Here is an 18,857-nt window from a genome sequence, read left to right on the forward strand (position 1 = left end):
TGATCCAAGAAGATACAAGAAGCAAATGTGAGTGAAAAGGACATTCCCTTTGGTTGACCAATCTGGGTTGATTACGTTATTGGGATGATTTCTCACTCTGCTAACGCTAGACTAGAATTGCAAAACCTTTAGAAAGGACAAAGGAGAGACCACAAGCATTCTGGCAAAATTCTGGTTTGCAGTGGCCTCTCAGGCTGACTTATTTCTGCTGAAATGATAAGGCTCCCGGGCAGGCTCCCCAGGCAGGAAACGCCAGGGCCTAGGGAGAGAGCCTAACGGGGAAACGAACAATGAACCATATGCAGACTCTTGAATCCCTGACACAGCAAAACACACTCTTCGCTCTGGATGACAAAGTTGTTTTCCCACTGTGTGCGTGGGAGAGAGATGACGCATTCGGTGACAGTAACTGCGAACAGGTTGGGGGAAAAACAAGGGTCACTTCCAAGAGGTCTGTTAAAACTTTCCCTTTTCAAAGTCTGAGGAAATAATAATGCGGCTGCCCAAGTGAAAATCTATCTGTTGCTATGCGTTCAGTGTACACCTTGCTTATCCACTCAAAAGTCTCAATTAAAATCACAGCTGTTATTTGCGCGCTGGATTCAGACATTCTCCCACAGCCGTGGCAAAGGAACAAAGGAAAATAACCTTGTTGGTTGTTACACCTGCAACTCGGATGAATGGTGGTTGATGTCAGCTGCACTCATATTGTATCTGGAATGATAATAATGCCTTTCATTTCCAGAGAGCTTTACAGTTGAGGAAGTCCTTTCATTTGGTGCATTTCATCCATTTGTGAAAATCAAATATGGTGCTTCAATAAGGCAAAAAGATATTTATTTTAAAATCAGCTTCTGCATCATGTAGATGACTAAGTATTTCTGAGCATCTAAATATATTTGTTGCATGTTCATAGCACCCCAAGATTTCCCATTTGATACATTTTCCCCTTCATAACAACAGTGACATGCACAAAGCATATTTTCTACTTTTAGTTGGGTTGTCTATTTTTTAATTTTTATTATTATTATTTTTTGTGCTTATTGATTTATAGGAGTTTCTTATACGTTCTTGATATGAGTTCTTTGTCAGGGATATGATTGTGACTAGCTTCTATTTGCTCATCGAGTCTGTGATTAATACACTATTTGTCAAACCAGCTAGTGATTCCCTAGCCCTACCTCTTCAATTACAAATGAGGAAAATTGGCCCACTAACAAAGTACCACATGGTAACTCCGTGATAAAGATTAGAACCTAAGTCTTTCTGACTTTCTATCCTAAACTGTAGCTAATAGTCTGCACTGGTGAATTCTTAAGTTGTGGTAGTCACACAATGTAACATAGTCATACCATTCACATATAACAATTAAAAATAAAAATAGCCCTGGCCGGTTTGGCTCAGCGGTTAAAGCGTCGGCCTGCGGTCCTGAGAGACCCGGGTTCGGTTCCTGCTAAGGGCATGTACCTCGGTTGCAGTTTGTCCCCGGCCCTGGTTGGTCGTGCGGGTGGCAGCCACTTGATGTGTCCCTTCACATCGATGTTTCTCTCTCTCTCTCTTCCTCTCTCTCCCTCCCGCTCTATCTGAACAAAAAATGGAAAAATGTCCTCGGGTAAGGATAAAAAAAATAAAAATAATCTACTGCCCTGGCTGGTGTGGTTCGGTTGACTAAATGTCGTCCCATGCACCGAAAGGTTGCTGGTTCAATTCCTGGTCAGGGCACATGCCTGGGTTGTGGGCCCGATCCCCAGTAGGGGGCATGCAGGAGTCAGCCAATCCATGTTTTGCTCTCATATCAGTGTTCCTCTCTCTCCCCTTTTTCTTCTTCCTTCTCTAAAAATCAATTTTAAAACTTTAAAAATAAAAATATAAACAACCTACTAACATGTGAAATAACATGGATAAATCTCAGATCATGTTAAGTGAAAAAGTCAGAATAGAATATATGCTGCATGGTTCCATTCATATAAAGTTCAAAACTAGGCTAAACCAACCTATGGTGATAGAAAGTAGACCTCTATTCTTTGGGAAAGGATAGTGGCTGGAAGAGGGCATGAGGGGACTTTCTCCATATCTTGCATGGATGGATACATATATAAAGATTAATCAAGCTATGCATTTAATATTTGTACATTTTACTGTATGCAAGTTATGCATCAATAGAAACCAAAGAAAACCAAAGCAAAGATTTAACTATCTCTCATTCACTTGATGGATATTGAGTAAAAGAGAATAATGCTGGCCCTCAAGTGATTTTTAATCTGAAATATTCTCTTTGGCTGACTTTTACTATTACACAAACCACAAAGTTGCCAAATCTCCACTTTTCAAATACTCTGGCTCTGTCTTGAACAAGCTGTGGGTTGAGCTAATTGACCTTCAAAGTCACTTCTGGGTCCCAATTTCTGGGGTTTTTTAAAAAAGAGATCCAAAATATATGTAATATCTGAGTGGGAAGAACAACAGAGGTGGTCTGGTTCTCGTCTGTTATTTTGTAGGAGGAAAGAGTGAGCTTGCAGAATGGAAATGACTCGTCCAAGGTTGTCTTGGTAGTAATTTAGTGCAGCTCTGCAGACTTCATCTCAACCCAGCTCAACAAACAACCCTTGAGTGCCTGCTGTGTGCGCCTGCTGTGTGCCGGGTGCTGAGTCAGACACTACGCTGGGTTCCCAGGTTCCATAAAACCACAGCAAAGGCACCATTCTGCATCTCCTACATCCTAGTGTGTGAGCACCAGGAGACAAAGTCAGACGATTTAGAAAGGAAGCAAGGCAAAGGCCAAAGTACCAAAGTAACACAACCACATTGTGTCCTTTCCTGCACTCCCCCACTGAACCACCAAAGTCTCTCCTTGTCCCAAGAGTATGGTTCTGGGACTCTAACTCATGATAATGGCAAGTTATAATTCTAGAATTTACTACACAAAGACTCTGATCACATGACCTAAAATTATGTGAACCTGAAAGTCCTACTTGTAAGTTTCTCCTTCCTTTCCGGTGAAATGTGTAGTTTTAAGCAAAGCACTGTTCTTCTCCAGTTGACATAGCAAACATGAGGAACTAATCACTGCCACCTTCTTACAAAACGGTTGCAGGAATCGAGCGTGATGAAGGTACATTTCCCACTTAATGCATGCGAAACGCAAGAATTCAGCACAGTGGCTACAGCTCAGACACAGACTCAGAGAGACAGTCAGAAGATGTGGGTCTGTCTTAATTCTACCACAGACCAGTTGTGTGCTTTTCTCCTATCTGGGCAGTTGTTTCTTCTTTCTGAACCTCTATCTCTTCACTTGCAAAGCTGTTGGATCAAAGAATTACCCACATCTTTCTCAGCTCTATGATTGAACAAAGGCAGTGACTCAGGCTCATTAAATAACTTGAGTCTGGTGGACTTTGCTGGTTGTTCTTGGAAGCACTGGGTGGTAAGAATTCAGAGGATTAAAGAAGAGGAGAAAGAATGCAGAAGATAAAAGAGGAAAGGAGGAGAAACATCTAGGAGACTATAAGAGGGCGAGACTTCAGTGAGTCTGCATGACCAGCTGCTAGGTGGGGCCTCCAGAGGCTCCTGGACTTCTGACTTCCTTTCCTTTCCCTCCATACCTGCACCCATAAAGCGTCTGATTCCATCTTGATCAAGTTGGCCCACTAAGGTTCCAGGATCTCAGTCTAGGGTGGTAACTGGCTGTTTTCCTGTACTTTCACCCTCAGCTTCTATCTCCCCCTCTTCTGTGCTACTGTGGTCCATCCCAAAAGTCCTCCTCTGTGCTCCAAAGGCACTGTAATCCACATAACACAGTTTCTTCTATTCACGAAACTCAGGGATTTGGTTGCAGTTTATATCTCTAACCCCTGAGCCCAATGGAGACTCTGCGGGTGTGTGACCCACCCCCTCCTCACCACCACCAATCTCCCAGCAGCCTTGCTTCCTTGAACCTTGGCATGGCTCAGAATTCACCTGGGGTACAGATGGGGATTTTTCAACAGAGGGAACAGGACAGGAGCCCAGTGACTCTCTGAGAAAGTAACAGGAATACTCAGTACCCAGTTCTAGGAAAGAACAGTTATCCTGAGGGCACAGCTGAGCCACTTCAGGAAGACAAGCTCCCGGGAGAGCATCGCTTCCCCCGACTCTTTGTGCAGACCACATGGGGTCCTATTTCCTAACCCCACCACCTAATGAGACCTAAATAGAGATGTCAACTTGTAAAAGCTACTTCCCCATTCTCTCTCCGTCACCTAGAAAATCCAAGCCCAACTCCCCAACCCGGCATGGGGAAGCTTCCGGAAATGTCCTACAGCTCCATCTCATTCACGGTGGCTCTCCACCGGCCGGTTTCACCTTCTCGAATCTGCTCCTCCAGCTCTGTGGTTCTCAGGTTGATTCTCCACATTAGAATCACCAGGGGAGATTTACAACCCAGATGCCCAGGTCACACCCCAGACTCCTTCACTGAGAATCTCTGAGGGTGGGACAGAGGCATCAATATTTGTAAATCCCCACTGGTGATTATAGTGTACCGAAGTAGGGAGCCACCCCTTTAACTGGTTTCAACATCATATAGGGGGCTTGTCGAGAATAAAAGTTGCTGAGGCCCACCCCTGAGTTTCTAAATCAGTAAGCATGAGGTGGTGGCCTTGAAATGTGCGTATTTAGTGGGCTCCCCAGGAATTACGGTAAAGATGTCCTGAGGACACGTGAAAAAAACATGGCTCTTGGTCCGGCAGGGTGCTCGGTCCAAGTATCCTGAGCACAGCGAGCACTCTCCTCTCTCTGGCTCTGATTCGGCTCTGCTCTCTGCCTGGAATGCCCTCCCCCCCAACCTCTGAGAGAACTTTCGGTCACCTTCCAAATGTAAACTCTTCTCTGTGACTTTTCCTGACCCTTCCCAGCAGGAATTAATCACTCCCCGTCTGAGTTTCCATAGCACTTTGTACATGCTTCTGCTAAAGCATTCATCACACCGTATTATGGCTGTTTCTTTAAGTGTCTGTCACACCCTTTAAACTATGAGTATTTTCCTATTTTCATCTTGCCAGCACCTAGCACAGTGCCTGGGACATAACTCAAGTCAGTAAATGTTTATTGAATTAAATGAAGTTGTTTGTGGAGTTGGTCATCATATTCGATATCCATCTGCCCATGTGTGGAAAGACTACAGACGCTGGGATGGGGCACAGGAAAGAGCCTCGTGCCAGAGAGGAGGGTTGGCCCTTACGAGGCAGGATGGAGAAGTGCCAGACTCAGCACCAGGGCTAGGGCACGACTCCTCCGATTCCGAGGGCACACAAAACACATCTGTTTCCTAACACCAGCAGAGACAAGCAAAACACATAGGATGGTAATTGCAAGTCAGAAGCAGATACGAAGCAGAAGTCCAGGCTTCAGGTTATGGTTGGTAATTAGGAGAATAACTGGGGCACTTATTATTTAAATTAAAACTATACAGACTCCAGAGCCAAAGGCCAGGCTTACATCAAATCCTCCGTGAGACATGCTGAAAATCTGAACGGTTAACAAGAGCCAGAAGAGACCCTTACGATCAGTCAGGTTTATGAAACACCTGGCTGAGCCCCTCCAGGAAGTGCTGCGGGTGGGTACAGAACACTTCTAATGCAAAGGAGAGCCACCTCCCCGGCACCGCGCGTCCTTCTCTGCTGGCACCGGGTCCATATTTGACGGGGAGTGAGGACAGTTTAACGTTTGGGGAACAGCGGCCAAGGGCCATCTCTGAGTCCCAGGAGGCCGGGTCTGACTCTTCGAGAACCTCACATGTGAGCTGCACCGCTGAGAGGCAGCTCCTCCTATCTGCCCAGAGGCCTGGAGCCGGCCAAGGCTGAGTCCAAGGTGAGCAGCACCGTGCAGAGAGGAACCAGAGCTAGAAAGGTTGCAGACGTGACGCCAGCATGGACGGAGTGGGTGGAAAATAAACCAAACACAAGCCAAGGTCAGCCCTGTCTCTCCCAAACTACAACACTGTAATGTGATTCGGGTCAGGTTTCCAACTCCGGGGAGGGAGGGGCGTGGGGGGTGGGGAGGTGACCATGGAGTTAGCCAAACTGCAGTCTCAGGGCACAGTCTTCCAGACTGCCCTCCCTTTGAACAGTAACTTCTGACGGCAAGCTCAGGAGATTCCCCAAACTGCCACAGGTCTGCTCATTCACTAGAAAGAGTAATGGAACTCACTGAAGGCTATTATATACGTGGTCATGATTTATTACAGGAAGGGATTAGAAGTAACAGAAGGAAAATCCCCATAGGACAGAGTTTAGGAGGATTCCCGATGCAAAGCTTCTGTGGTCTCCAGAACACATCACCCTTCCAGCATCAACCTGTGACAACAGAACAGAGTCTTGTCAACTTGGGAAACTCAGCTTCAGTGGGGTTTCCTACACAGGTACGATAGATCGTTAAACTCAGTGGTATTCCACTCAGGGTTGCTTCTCACCAAGAAACTTAGGTCTTAGGAGAGGAAGCCAATGAGCACGCAGAGGACAGGTCCGACCGATGTAACCCTTGCAGCCCCTCCTGATGAACACTTACATGGAACTCATACTGCGGACGCACTCTGAGAGCTCATCAAATCGGCGTATTCCTCGGCACACCTGAATGTGCATCAGAAAACACTGTGTCTGTTTCCAGTTTCCACGTCTATTATTTAATTATAAATAATACTTAATTCTGATACTTAGTTGTAAGTTTCAGAAACAAATTTTGATGATTTACCAACAAAATAACACTGAGTTGTTCAAAAAAATCTCTAGGCAAGTCAATGACCCAGGCTTAGATGCTACGCAGTCAGGGCTCGGGTTCAAAATCATGCTACAGAAGCTGGTTGGTGAAGATACCACTGTTAGCATCCCTAAAACTAGATGACACACACACCCCCCCGGGCATTGCCAGCAGCCATTCGGCCGTTGCTGTCCCTAGAATTCGGGTATAGCTGCCGGTCACTTTAATGGATCTGTGTGGTTGATGCTCTGTGTCCCGAGCTCGGTTTTACAGTTGTGTCTATTTGTTGTATTTAAAGGCTTGTCTCCAATAGCAAAGTCTAGAGCGATAACAGAGAGTTTAGAATAAGCAAAAGAAAAGGGAGGATGTATGATGAACTAAGAGGTGTTTTGCAACTCCAAAAAGAAATTAGTTTAACCAGTGGGTGGGGAGAAAAAGGACAATCTCAGGAAGCTTGACTGGTGTTTATATAAAGTAGATCACTGAGAAATGACATGCACCCTGTCTCCATTTGGATCAAAAGCCCAAAAGAGTAAGTGAAACTCAGGTTATGTTCAGGGAAACGTAAGAGCTGGCGGAAGGAACCGTTGCCTAGTTTCCCAGTGTTTGGCCTGGGAGACGCCAAATCTCGCATGGGAGACTCAGGTCCCACAAGAAGGAGCAACAGCATAGACTGAGGGGTGTAGCGGTGAAAGTCTGGCAGCAAAACAGATACCACTCAAAGCATTTCAAACATAAACAACTTGACATAAGGAATAGGTTACAGAGACAATGAAAGAGCTCAATAAAAAACCAGATGAAGGATGGTAGCAACTCAGTAGCAGGAGCAGAAAGTCCCCATCACCTCTAGGGCTGCAGGGACATGGGGAAGATGTAGCCTGATTCGAGCCAAAAATGGAAACCATTGGGTGAGAGTTAGGTCCCAGCTCCCATGGAGTGGCAGGAGCTGAAATTGCATAAACAAGCAAACAAACAAAAGCAGCCAGTGCTGGAAGCCTCATTTGAAGCAGAAAGAAGGAGTGTCTACTCTGGTTCATCCTGTCCTCTAGTCTTCTACCAGCACCTCCCATTGGCCAAACCTCCTTGGCAAGGGAACCTGGGAAATGCAGTTCTCTGCAACACAGATGGCATGAGCTCTTCAAGGAGTCTACCAGAAGGTAAGGTAGACCACACAATGCAAACTGCTGAGCTCAGCCCTCTGAATCAGAGCCGACTTCAGCACCAATACTGCAGACCTGCAGAGGTCAAGGCCAGGCTGGAGGTGTTCAGTTTCTCCCAGGCCAAATGGCTGGAAAGATGAGGCATCATTACACTCACACTTGTGTAATGCCTAGTGATTATTTTATAATCTGTGGCTAAAACAATAATGCAATGTTGATGCCACCATGAAGTGACCACTCTGACGGTTCTGAGGTAATGTGGTTGAGGGTCAGGGAAGCACCTTAATGTGTCTCCTGTCAGAATCTGTAGGTCCCTAAGAAGCCACACTTAGCAAATGCCTCAATTTGATATTATCCCTGCTCTTTGCTGAGAGCTGTTTTCTTTAAGATGACTTTGTAAAATATAATTCACATAAAATATATGTATGCTGGTGCCCATTTTCGCCAATTCTCATACCCGGTCTTCTGTTGGACTCATGAAGGGCTTAGTGGCTTAAACCTTTAGGCAGCCACAGTTCCAAGAAGAAGTCTACAGCAGGGGAATAAAAGCTACAATGGACAGTTTCTTGGTCATGCCTGTTTGGCTCTTTAGGAGAAAGATTGTCTGTTTGGAAGAGTCTTTGAGACCTTCACACAAAGCTGGCTTGCTCTGTTCTGAGGTTAAGATTCCCCCAAGACTCCTGGGGCAAAGAAGACATTCTCGATACCCGGCATTGCAAGAGAAGGGAAGCATGTATTAGAGGACTTCTGTATGCAAGATCCAGCCTTCTGTATGCACTTTTCAAATGCACCATGTCATCAGTTCACATGACTCCCCTGTGCATTAGTGGGGGTACGTCAGGTTATTTATGAGGACACAAAAGCTCAGATAAGTAAGGCAGTTTTCCAAGGACATATAACTAATGAGTGGAGAATCAAAGTTTGCGGGTAATATCACTCAAGGCCATTGTCCCACAAAACATTTGAGAAGGTCCCTCAGAAGGAGAAAGGCAAGTCAAGAGATTCTTAGGGTCTGGTTACCCAAACTGGGGGAATCACAATACCTTAAAAACCTAATCAGATCTGATTCAGTTAGTATTTATAAAGATTCCAAGGGGAAAAGTATATGGGAATTTATGACACTGAATTGACAGAGGACTCTGGAGTCTTGTCTAGCCATGGTTGTTGTCCAAACTCTTTCTATTACTGCTTTGGATTGTCAGTGTAAATAAGTAGTAAAGAGTAGATAAGACCAGGACTATGTCAGAAGAATTTTCCCAAGAGATTATGAAGAGTTTTGATGATGTTTTAAGATCTAGAGACACTGAACAGTGGACAGGAGAAAAATGTGTTGCTAGATACATATGGACCAAAACATTTCATGTGCAAATATTTGCAGGACTATTTCGGATGTGCTGTGCATACTTGCCAGTGTTCTCTCTAGAAAAGAATGTCTTGTCTTGTCTCTCGAAAAGGTCTTCATCACTGGCTAAAAATGTTTTGTTAAAATGTAAATGTGTAGTCTTAAGTATTTTGTGAGTGTGGTTGGGATCGATGACTATTGTTTTAAATGTGGATGTGAACTGTGAAGCTGGCACAGGATTGTGCAAGGAAAATGGCATTGTCCAGGCTGGTGGAAAGGTTAGGACCTGGGTCAGATGTGAGCAGGTAGCCTAAACTAGGGAAATGTTACAAAGACTTACACAACATCATCACTGGGAAGCCACCTACTTTCCCGAGATGGATTCACCAACCAGAGTTCCCTATTACTCACCGAACTGAAGGTTGGGGAAAAGAAAAGAGGAACTTCCCCATCTGCACTTGCTGTCCAGCACAGGACATCTCTTCTGCCCCCCTCCCATCTTCACCCCCATCTGACTCTGTGCCTGGCGTCCTCTCCCTCACACAGTGTCCACTGGGCACCAACTCCAGACAAGGCCCTTTACCATCTGTGAGGGAATTTCAGTCTCAGCTTCTGGAGTTGCAGTCAAGTGCCATGTTGTTGGTGAGCTCAGCTCAAGCTCACCGCTACCCACCCTGCCCACTCATTTACTTCATAAAAGAATGCTGTTGAGCCCGGCTGGTGTGGCTCAGTGGTTGAGCATCGACCCACGCACCAAGATGTGGCCAGTTCGATTCCTGGTCAGGGCACATGCCCAGGTTGTGGGCCTGATCCCCAGTGGGGGGCAAGCAGGAGGTGGCCAATCAATGTTCTCTCTCATCAGTGTTTCTATCTCTTTCCCCCTCTCTCTAAAATCTAAAAAAAAAAAAAAAAAGAATGCTGTTAAACTATGAGATAAGTCCTTACAGGACGGCCTATCACTGAAGGCCCTGTTAGTATTCTGGCCTTCCTGCCAGGCTCTTCCCGGCTGTCTGCTGGCTTAGGGATTTAGGTTCTCCTTCCTTACAGACACTGTGTCTCATTTCTACCTCCAGTGTCAAGTTAAACCATTGTCTATGAGAAGGGTTAGAGCAGGGATGAAGGGAGGAGGGGAGGAGGGGAGGAGGGGAGGAAGGAAGGCCTCGCCCTTGAGGTCCCCCGAGAAGCCAGGTTCTTTCCTGTTATCTATCTTCTCCCTGCAGCCTGTCACCTGGTCCCTCTAGAGGATGTCCTTTTTCCTGTCTCTGGGCTAAACAAAGCAGGATTCGCTCTGGCTTCTGGTCCTGAGGGCTTTGTCGGCAGCCCTGCCTTTTTCTGTATCCTCTCTGCTCTCCCCCTCTTCCTACCTGTTTTTCTCCCCTGGTCACCCCCAGGTTCACTTTTCCTGCCCTCTACCCTTTCCAGTTCCCTGATCCCTCTGGGTATCATCCCAGGAACGCAACCACCCTCCCCCTCCTCATCACCCTTGGCGTGCGCTGCTCACATCTGACTCGGGTCCTGGCCTTTCCACCAGACTGGGCAACACCATTTTCTTGCACAATCCTGTTCACAGCTTCACAATCCACATCTGTATCTCAAGCAATCGTCTTTGATCCCAACCACACTCATAAAATGCTTATGGCTGCACTTTTATATTTTAATAAAACATTTTTTAGCCAGTGATGACGACGTTTTCAGGAGACAAGGCATTCTTTCCTAGAGAGAACACTGGTAAGTATGCACAGCGGATCCGAAACAGTCCTGCAAATACGTGTACATGAAGTGTTCGGGTTCATACGTATCTAACAACAAGTTTTCTCTTCTCCACTCTTCACTGTCTCTTGAAGATTTTAAAACACTGACCGTCAAAACCCTCCATAATCTCTTGGGGAAATTTCCCTGACACAGTCTTGGTCTTATTTACGATATACACGGTGAGTCTATTAAAAGGAAAATATAATCCAGTGTCAAGAGCCAAAATGAGCCCTGGCCAGTTTGGCTCAGCGGTTAGAGCATCAGCCTGCGGTCCACAGAGACCTGGGTTCGCTTCCCGCTAAGGGCATGTACCACGGTTGCAGTTTGTCCCCGGCCCTGGACGGGTTGTGTGGGTGGCAGCCACTCGATGTGTCCCTTTCAGGTTGATGTTTCTCTCTCTTTCTCTTCCTCTCTCTCCCTCCTACTCTATCTGAACAAAAAATGGAAAAATGGCCCTGGCCAGTTTGGCTCAGCGGTTGGAGCATCGGCCTGTGGACCAGAGAGTCCCAGGTTCGGTTCCTACTAGGGGCACATACCACAAAAAAAAAAGGAAAAATGTCCTCGGGTGAGGATAAAAAGAAAAAAAAATAACAACATAAGAAGAATAAAACTACATATGCCAACTCTGTGAAGCATTAATAAAATTTTTTTTAAAAGCCAAAAAGAAAAATATATGTCAGAATGAGAAAGAAGCAAGCAACTACAGCGTGAAATCAAATCCTGGAACAACTCCACGGGACGATGGAGAGGGACAAGCAGGAGCAAGTTGAGGCAGAAAGAACTGGTGCTTTTGCGGATGGATTTCTTGCTCAGCCAGAGAAACACTGGTAGTATCAGTTCCCACATGCACCACACAACTCAAACCACAACTAAAGCTGCTCTGAGGGAAGTTAAGGAACCAGAAATCAAGGTATTTCACGGACGCACAGCATTTCAGAGCTAGAAGTGACTTTAAAGGCCAGCTATCCAGACAACTGGACTGCAGAAAGACAGACTCCATGAAGTCCGTCTCCAGTGGGAGTGGATGAGGGCTAGCACTTATTTTTTAAATACTACTGTAGACCTACCCTCTTAACAAATGCTCGAGAGCAGCATATTGTTGACTACAGGTACAATGCTTACCCATCTTGCTTGACTGACGTGTTATGGCCGTGATGACTAACTCCCATTTGCCTCCTCTCCTCGGGGCCTTACAACATGATTTCCTCCATGCTGAGTGTTTTTTATAAGCACATTATTCTATTTCACAACACCATAGCCCTGTGAGGTGGGTGCCACTATTATCCTCATTTTCCAAATGAGGAAACTGAGTCTCAGGTGAATTCATTCATTCAACTCTTCGCAGACAGAAGGCAGCTGGGCTGATACTCGAACAAGGGCATCCTGACTGCACAGACCTGTAACCTCTGTGCTATCATCGCAAGGGTCCTGCCAATTCAAACTTCGGGTTAAACCACGGACATGATGAAAGCAGGCACATTTAGAAAGGACTTTTGGGCTTTTTACTTTCTGGATGAATAGTGCCTACACTAGTTAGAATAATCTAGGTTGCGCTACAGTAACAAACGGTCCCCAAATCGCAATGTCTCCTAACAACAAATGATTATTTCTCACTCATGGTATTTTGGGTCAACAGCGAATTAGGCTTCCTGTTATCCTCAGTGAAGACCCCGGCTGGCAAAGCCTTCGCCTCTGGGATGGTAGTGAACCATGCTGGGAGCCGGGAGGATGGCGTCTGGCACACAGACCTTAAGAGCTTCCATCGGAAGGTGATACTCATCGATTCTACTCACATTTCACTGGCCAAAGCAAGTTACACGGCCACGCCTAATTTCAAGAATGCAGACTTAACTATGAGGATTGATTGCTAATATGTTACATGGCAGAGAGCATTGCCAAAAAGGAAGCCTGGAAATACTGATAGATAGCCCCGATGTCTACCACAGTACAAACCGCCCTGTGGTCGCCCTTCACCTAGCTGTGCTGACCAGCCCTCATTCTGTCACTAGAATTGGTCTGAGTACTTTGAATTCATTTGTGTGCTTCGTGGACAGGTCAGATTCCAAAGCAGTTACTATCACTATTGCTCTTTTAGAACACGAAATACACTTTCCCCCAGGAGCCGAACTACACAGGTAACATTTCAGACCAAAGCCATATAAATAAGATTTCAGCAAAGCTCCACGAAATCTATATTCCAACTAACAAGCAGAAAAACTGAGACTTTATGACAGGAGATAATATTTCCAGAAATGTCTAGCATATTGCTCAGCACTGGGTGGGTCTGAAACATATCAGACTCCAGGTAATCTTTCTTCGAGAGGTACATCCACCTCAATACCTGTCAAAGACTACTGAAGGCTGTCAAAGTTCTGGCTTTCATGATAATTGCCAGGCACCCAGTTACCAAAAAAATTAAAAGACAGACATGAATGACCTGGAGAGATGTTGTCCCAAAGCTCTTCCCCAGGGAGAAAATGTTGAAAACTCGTCTCTGGGTCACAGGTATTTTCTCATGAGCTAAACCTCTTAAGCCGTAGCTCTTTCTAATTACCCAGAACAGTTCTCAAACATTACTGCCACGTGCTGGCCACCATCACCACCCTCTTCCACGTGCAGTGACCCCTTAGGACAGAATACTGGAGGTAAAGGCAGGTGGAGGACAATGGAGGTTGTTTTCTCGGGGGGAAAAGAACAAAACTACAATTGGCACCTGGAATTTTTCTGTTAACTGGTAGAAAGATAGATATGGTGTCCAGAGGCGAAATTTTTTTTAAGAAAGAACTCCACACGAAAGTTATCAGAATGGGAGATCTTGAGGGAAACCCGTGGTCTGAGAGCAATTCTCTTTAAGAATTTAGAAAACAAACAAAGGCAGTGCCAACTGTATAATTCTGCTTATCCCTTTTCTGAGTCAAGCTGGGGCCAAAGGAATGCCAGTTTACTGGAATAAAAAAAAAAAAAGGAATGAATTTTTTTCCCTGGTTTCACCCACGATAAAGACACTGATGATGGAAGATCTCCCCAACTTGACTCTACCTTACTTCACCCCAGATATGAATCCCTCCGACTGAAACCTTGCTTCTTCATTTTGCAATATAAGGAAATGCTTTCCAGGGGCTCTTTCTAGCCGGATGCCCTTGAATATACTTCCTGATGAAGTGGGAGATGCGCCAGCTGCCACTCCAGATGCTGAAGGCGCTGGGAACAAGCGAAGCTGATTGTAATAATATGTTGCTGCGTGAGGCTGAAGGAGCGACCGCGGTGGGCAGCCCCCGTTCAGGCACCTTCCCGCCAAGCAGAGGCCCCGGCAAAATCTGGCCCGTTGCGCCAGCAAAACTATGAAGACTGCTTGCTAATGTGTTGTATGGCATGGGAGGGCTGCAGAACATCTTTTAAAAAGAGAAAGAGAGCGGCATCCGGGGGAAAAGAAAGATTCTCATGTCTAGGGATTACAACCGGCAGTGGAAGTAAACTGTATAGGCTGTGTTTTCAGCGACATAGAGAAGGCTCTCGACCAAGAAATATGTCATGTTTCTACTTGCCAATGTTTTCGTCTTCATCATTACAGATGTATTTCTTCGATCTACATATCGTTGTGTTGTTAGAATAAAAATTCAGGCTGTAGTAAATCAGCATCAAATCATGTACACTGTTCTATGAATGAATTAATATATTAGCATCCTAACCCAGAGAATTGACAACACCTCCCAGTAGCAAACTTGGGACGAAAGAAAAATAAGAGAGTGTTCCATTCCTGAGGGAGATTTTATAGCATACAGGGGCAGATTACCTTCAACTTGGAAATCAGAGGCTGAGGGTTAGGTCTCTGAAACTGTGATAAGAAGAAAACAGATGGGGATGGCAAAAGTGAAGTTACATTTTATTCCTTAATTTTAATTTTTTGTTTGTTTCAATAAATTAATGAATTGAACTGCAAATATGGTATTTTTGAAGGCTAAGATATATGAATCTTTTAAAGCCAAAGATGAAATCCTGAAAACGAGCATTGTCTTATTCTTTCTATTGCTTTAAGGTGGCTTTTCATTGCCTAGAAAACCACCTGTCACATGGAAGATAATAGATATTTTTTTTCACAAATGGATACATGAATGAATGAATTAAACTAAAGCTTTAAATTCAAGTAAACAGCATTTCCTTCAATGTTATCACATGGGAGGTTGTGTGCTTATTCCAATCATCTGCTTATTGCTTAAAATGTATTCAGACACTGTTTTGAGAACTGCCGAAGCAAGTGATAAAGTCACTTTTTTTTTTTTTTTAATTCTCACTGGAGGATATTTTTCCATTTATCTTCAGACAGAGTGTGAGGGAGGGAGAGAAAGAGAGAGAAACATCTATGTGATCATCAACTGGTTGCCTCCCGCATGACCCCAACCAGGGCTGGGACCAAACCACAACCAAAGTACATGCCCTTGACCGGAATCGAACCTGCAACTCTGGTCTAAAGGCCGACGCTCTAACCGCTAAGCCAAACCAGCCAGGGCACACAGTCACTTTTAAATCATCCATGATGTCATCTCCCTCTGCTGAAGTATTTAGTTCTGTTTTGTTTTGTTTTTTAATTTGTTACAAGTTCAACAGCAGATGAATGTTCAAGCCAGTTCTATTCTTAATCAAAAAATGAGATATAGTTGTATAAAAGAGTCAGGCTGACTTTCTTGTATGGCAAAGCAAATCTAAAAGAGAATCCCAATTATGCCAGGAAAGTTCTAAACAATGACGGCTTTGTCGGGCCATTTGGCTAGCCCTCCACAGTGGCTCCTTTGAAAGATAAGAGTTATTTGAATATCTAAATTTTGGTCTGTTTGCTATTAGACAAATAAATGAACAAAAAATTGTATTAAAGTCACACTCTACATTACTTCCTATTATTCACTACATACATCATAAAAAAGATGACATTTTTTAAAATTTCTTTCAAGGTAGGGCAACGATGTATCCTTTCTTTGCATCACCTCATCTCAGCACTCACCCTAAATCCAGTTTAGGCAATAAATACTATATGTCTACGGTAAGGATATATGTACACCCCACTCTAGTCACTCTAGTCCTTAATCCTGCATATATATCTATATCTATATCTCCAGCTCTGACCTGTCCCCTCAGCTCTCGATTTATATGTCCAACTTTCTATTAGAGTCCCCAGTTGGATGTGCAATTCCTATCTCAAAGTCAACATGTTTAGAAAAATTGCATCCCTTAGTCTTTCTCTTCTCAATTCTTGCATGTGCATCTGACATCTCCTCAACCAGAGTGATCTTTCAAAAGCGTGAATCAGTCAAGGAAAAGCCTGTAAGATCTACCATCATCTTAAAATCCAGTCTTATTGCCATGGGGCCAGTACTCTGACCTGGCCCTTGCTTCTGCCTCAGCTCCAACAACTCTACCCTTTCCTCTCTGGGCGCCAGCCCCTCCGCCTGCCTGCTGTGCCCAGAACCATTAAGGTCACTATAAGCTCAACCCCTTACACTTTCTCATCCTTCTGCCTAGAATTCCCTTCCCCCAAACCTTCAGAGGTCTAACTCCTTCTCATCATCGGGACTTTATTCCAATGGCCTCTTCTTAAAGAGATTTTCTGACCTATCTAAACTGCCCCCACGATAGTCCCTCTATTCCCTAATCTTGCGGTCTTTTTATTCATAGGAAGAATCACATCTGAAATCACTGTCTTGTTGTTTACTGTCAGTTCCCCTGCCTCTGGAATGCCAGTGCCATGAAGGTAGAAACTCGGCTTAACTAATTTGCCCTTAGAGTTCAGGGCGCTTGGCACATAGTAGGCATATTACTAGGCATGAGCCAATCGATCATTGGTCAGTAAACCATAAACAGCACATGCTAGTTCTAAGAGAGATTCATGATCCGGTTGCACTCTTCTGGAAGTAAAAGACAAAACTTAGAAAACTGCTGATGGAGATGGCAGCCATCAGTTACGCCAACAATGAGGTTTAGAAGCAACACATGCGCACGGGCTTGCCCAGGGTCCTAGTGGTGGGCTTGTGTTAAGTATTAGCTGAAACGGGGTATGTGTCACTTCACACTCTCTTCAGAATCTTTGAGGACTGAGTAAAATAGTTCCTTGGGCAGGTGGAAGATGACCTGAAATAAAGGTACACACACACACACACACACACACACACACCCCTATATTACCCTGGCTAGCCCTGAGGAGGTGCAGAAACGGACCAGTGTGGCATCCATTGGCTGTCTCTCTTTGCTCTCTCTCTCTCTCCTTTTGGAGCCTGTTAGAAAAGAAGCTTTACATGAATTCAAAGCCTTATCTTATCACATCCCCATAATTATTTTAACTATGTGGCATAATCTGTGCGCAGCCAGTGATTAAGCCGGGCCACAATTAAAACAACATCGTGGAACTAATTGCAAAGAGCTGGACAGACTGTGCTATCTGTCTGCTTGGTGTCAGAACGTTACCCAGAAGAATGTGCTTCTCTCTGCAGACACCGTCCGCGTCTTCCAGCACATTTTTTAATCCCTGGCTGTCTGAGGGCTGAGTCAGGTCAGGGAAGGACGGGCGATGACAAAGAGGGGGGAAGAATCCTGAATGAAGTTTGGGCTTTTAGAAAAGCCTTTCATCATGAGAGGGGGAAGTAATTAAAAATGATTCTCGGGAAAATATTGTTTTCTCTTTATAAAAACTGTCTAATCAGAAAGCCAGATAGTTTGGCTAGACTACAGGCCATATCTAAAAGACAGAAAGACCTGGCTGGTATTTCCCCCTTTAGACCAAAGCTCCAATTATTTTCCTAGTCAGAGTAGATGAGGGAAAGAAGAAAGAATCCAAGGGCTAATGTCAAATTCATCATTTCACAAGCTTATTCACACAAGGCCAATGACATGAGTGAAATTCTTTACACGTGTGTATCCCTTTGTTAACAATGGGTTTATGTGTTGTTTTCATTGAGATTATTATTTTTATTTCCAACCAATGATGGGAGAGGCAGCCCATAAGTACATGGGCTAAATGCCAAAACAACAATATCTGATATAAAAATAAAATTGTCCCAGGTCACTAAGAAATGGCTACAGAATAATTCAAAATGATTTTTTTTACCCCAGTCCAAGGCTACCCTGAGAAAACTGCACCATGGACATTGCTCCACGGATTGTACAAGCTCATGGGCGAATAAGCCTTGGTAGAAGGTAAGTATCCGGGCTCGCGTGGTCCTGGACAGGTAGAATCTGCGTTGCTTGGGAACTTGCTGGAAATGCAGCTTCTGAAACCCTAACCCAGGCCTACTGACTTGCTCTGCAGGTGGGGCCCAGCAATCTGTGTGTTAACAAGGCCCCCTGGTGATTCTGACCCCAGCTCATGCCTGAGAGGCCCTGCATTCTCCTTGCTCCTGTCGTGAAGTCTTCACCCCCAGCTTTATGGAGATATAACTGACATACAACATAGTGTAGGTTGAAAGTGTACCACATGATTGTTCTTCATCAATTTACAGGATACAAGCACACCACCCCCTCGGTGTTCCAGGCCTCCCTTCCTCCCCTAACCCCGGCCTTCCTGTATGCTAGGCCTGTGACTAGCATACACTGTCAGCTGAACTCCCCTGTCCACCCAAGGAGAGGAGTGTAGGTAGACCCACCTACAAAACCAAATCAGAGAAGGAGAGGGAAAATTTCATGTCTTTTCTCTGGGGAGGGCTATGCTATTAGGGAAAAAAAAAATGTATGATAACATTACACATTGGATCCTAGAACTAAAAAGTAATGAATTACAAATGCTTTGATTTCTGGTCACCTTGAATGTTCTTCAGTACCTGGCACTCACGCCTGGGCTGCACCGGCAACCTATACATATTTGTCCAAACGAATGAAGTAATATTTTT

This window comes from Molossus molossus, unplaced genomic scaffold (genome assembly GCF_014108415.1).
Source record: "Molossus molossus isolate mMolMol1 unplaced genomic scaffold, mMolMol1.p scaffold_m16_p_10, whole genome shotgun sequence".
NCBI lineage: Eukaryota > Metazoa > Chordata > Mammalia > Chiroptera > Molossidae > Molossus > Molossus molossus.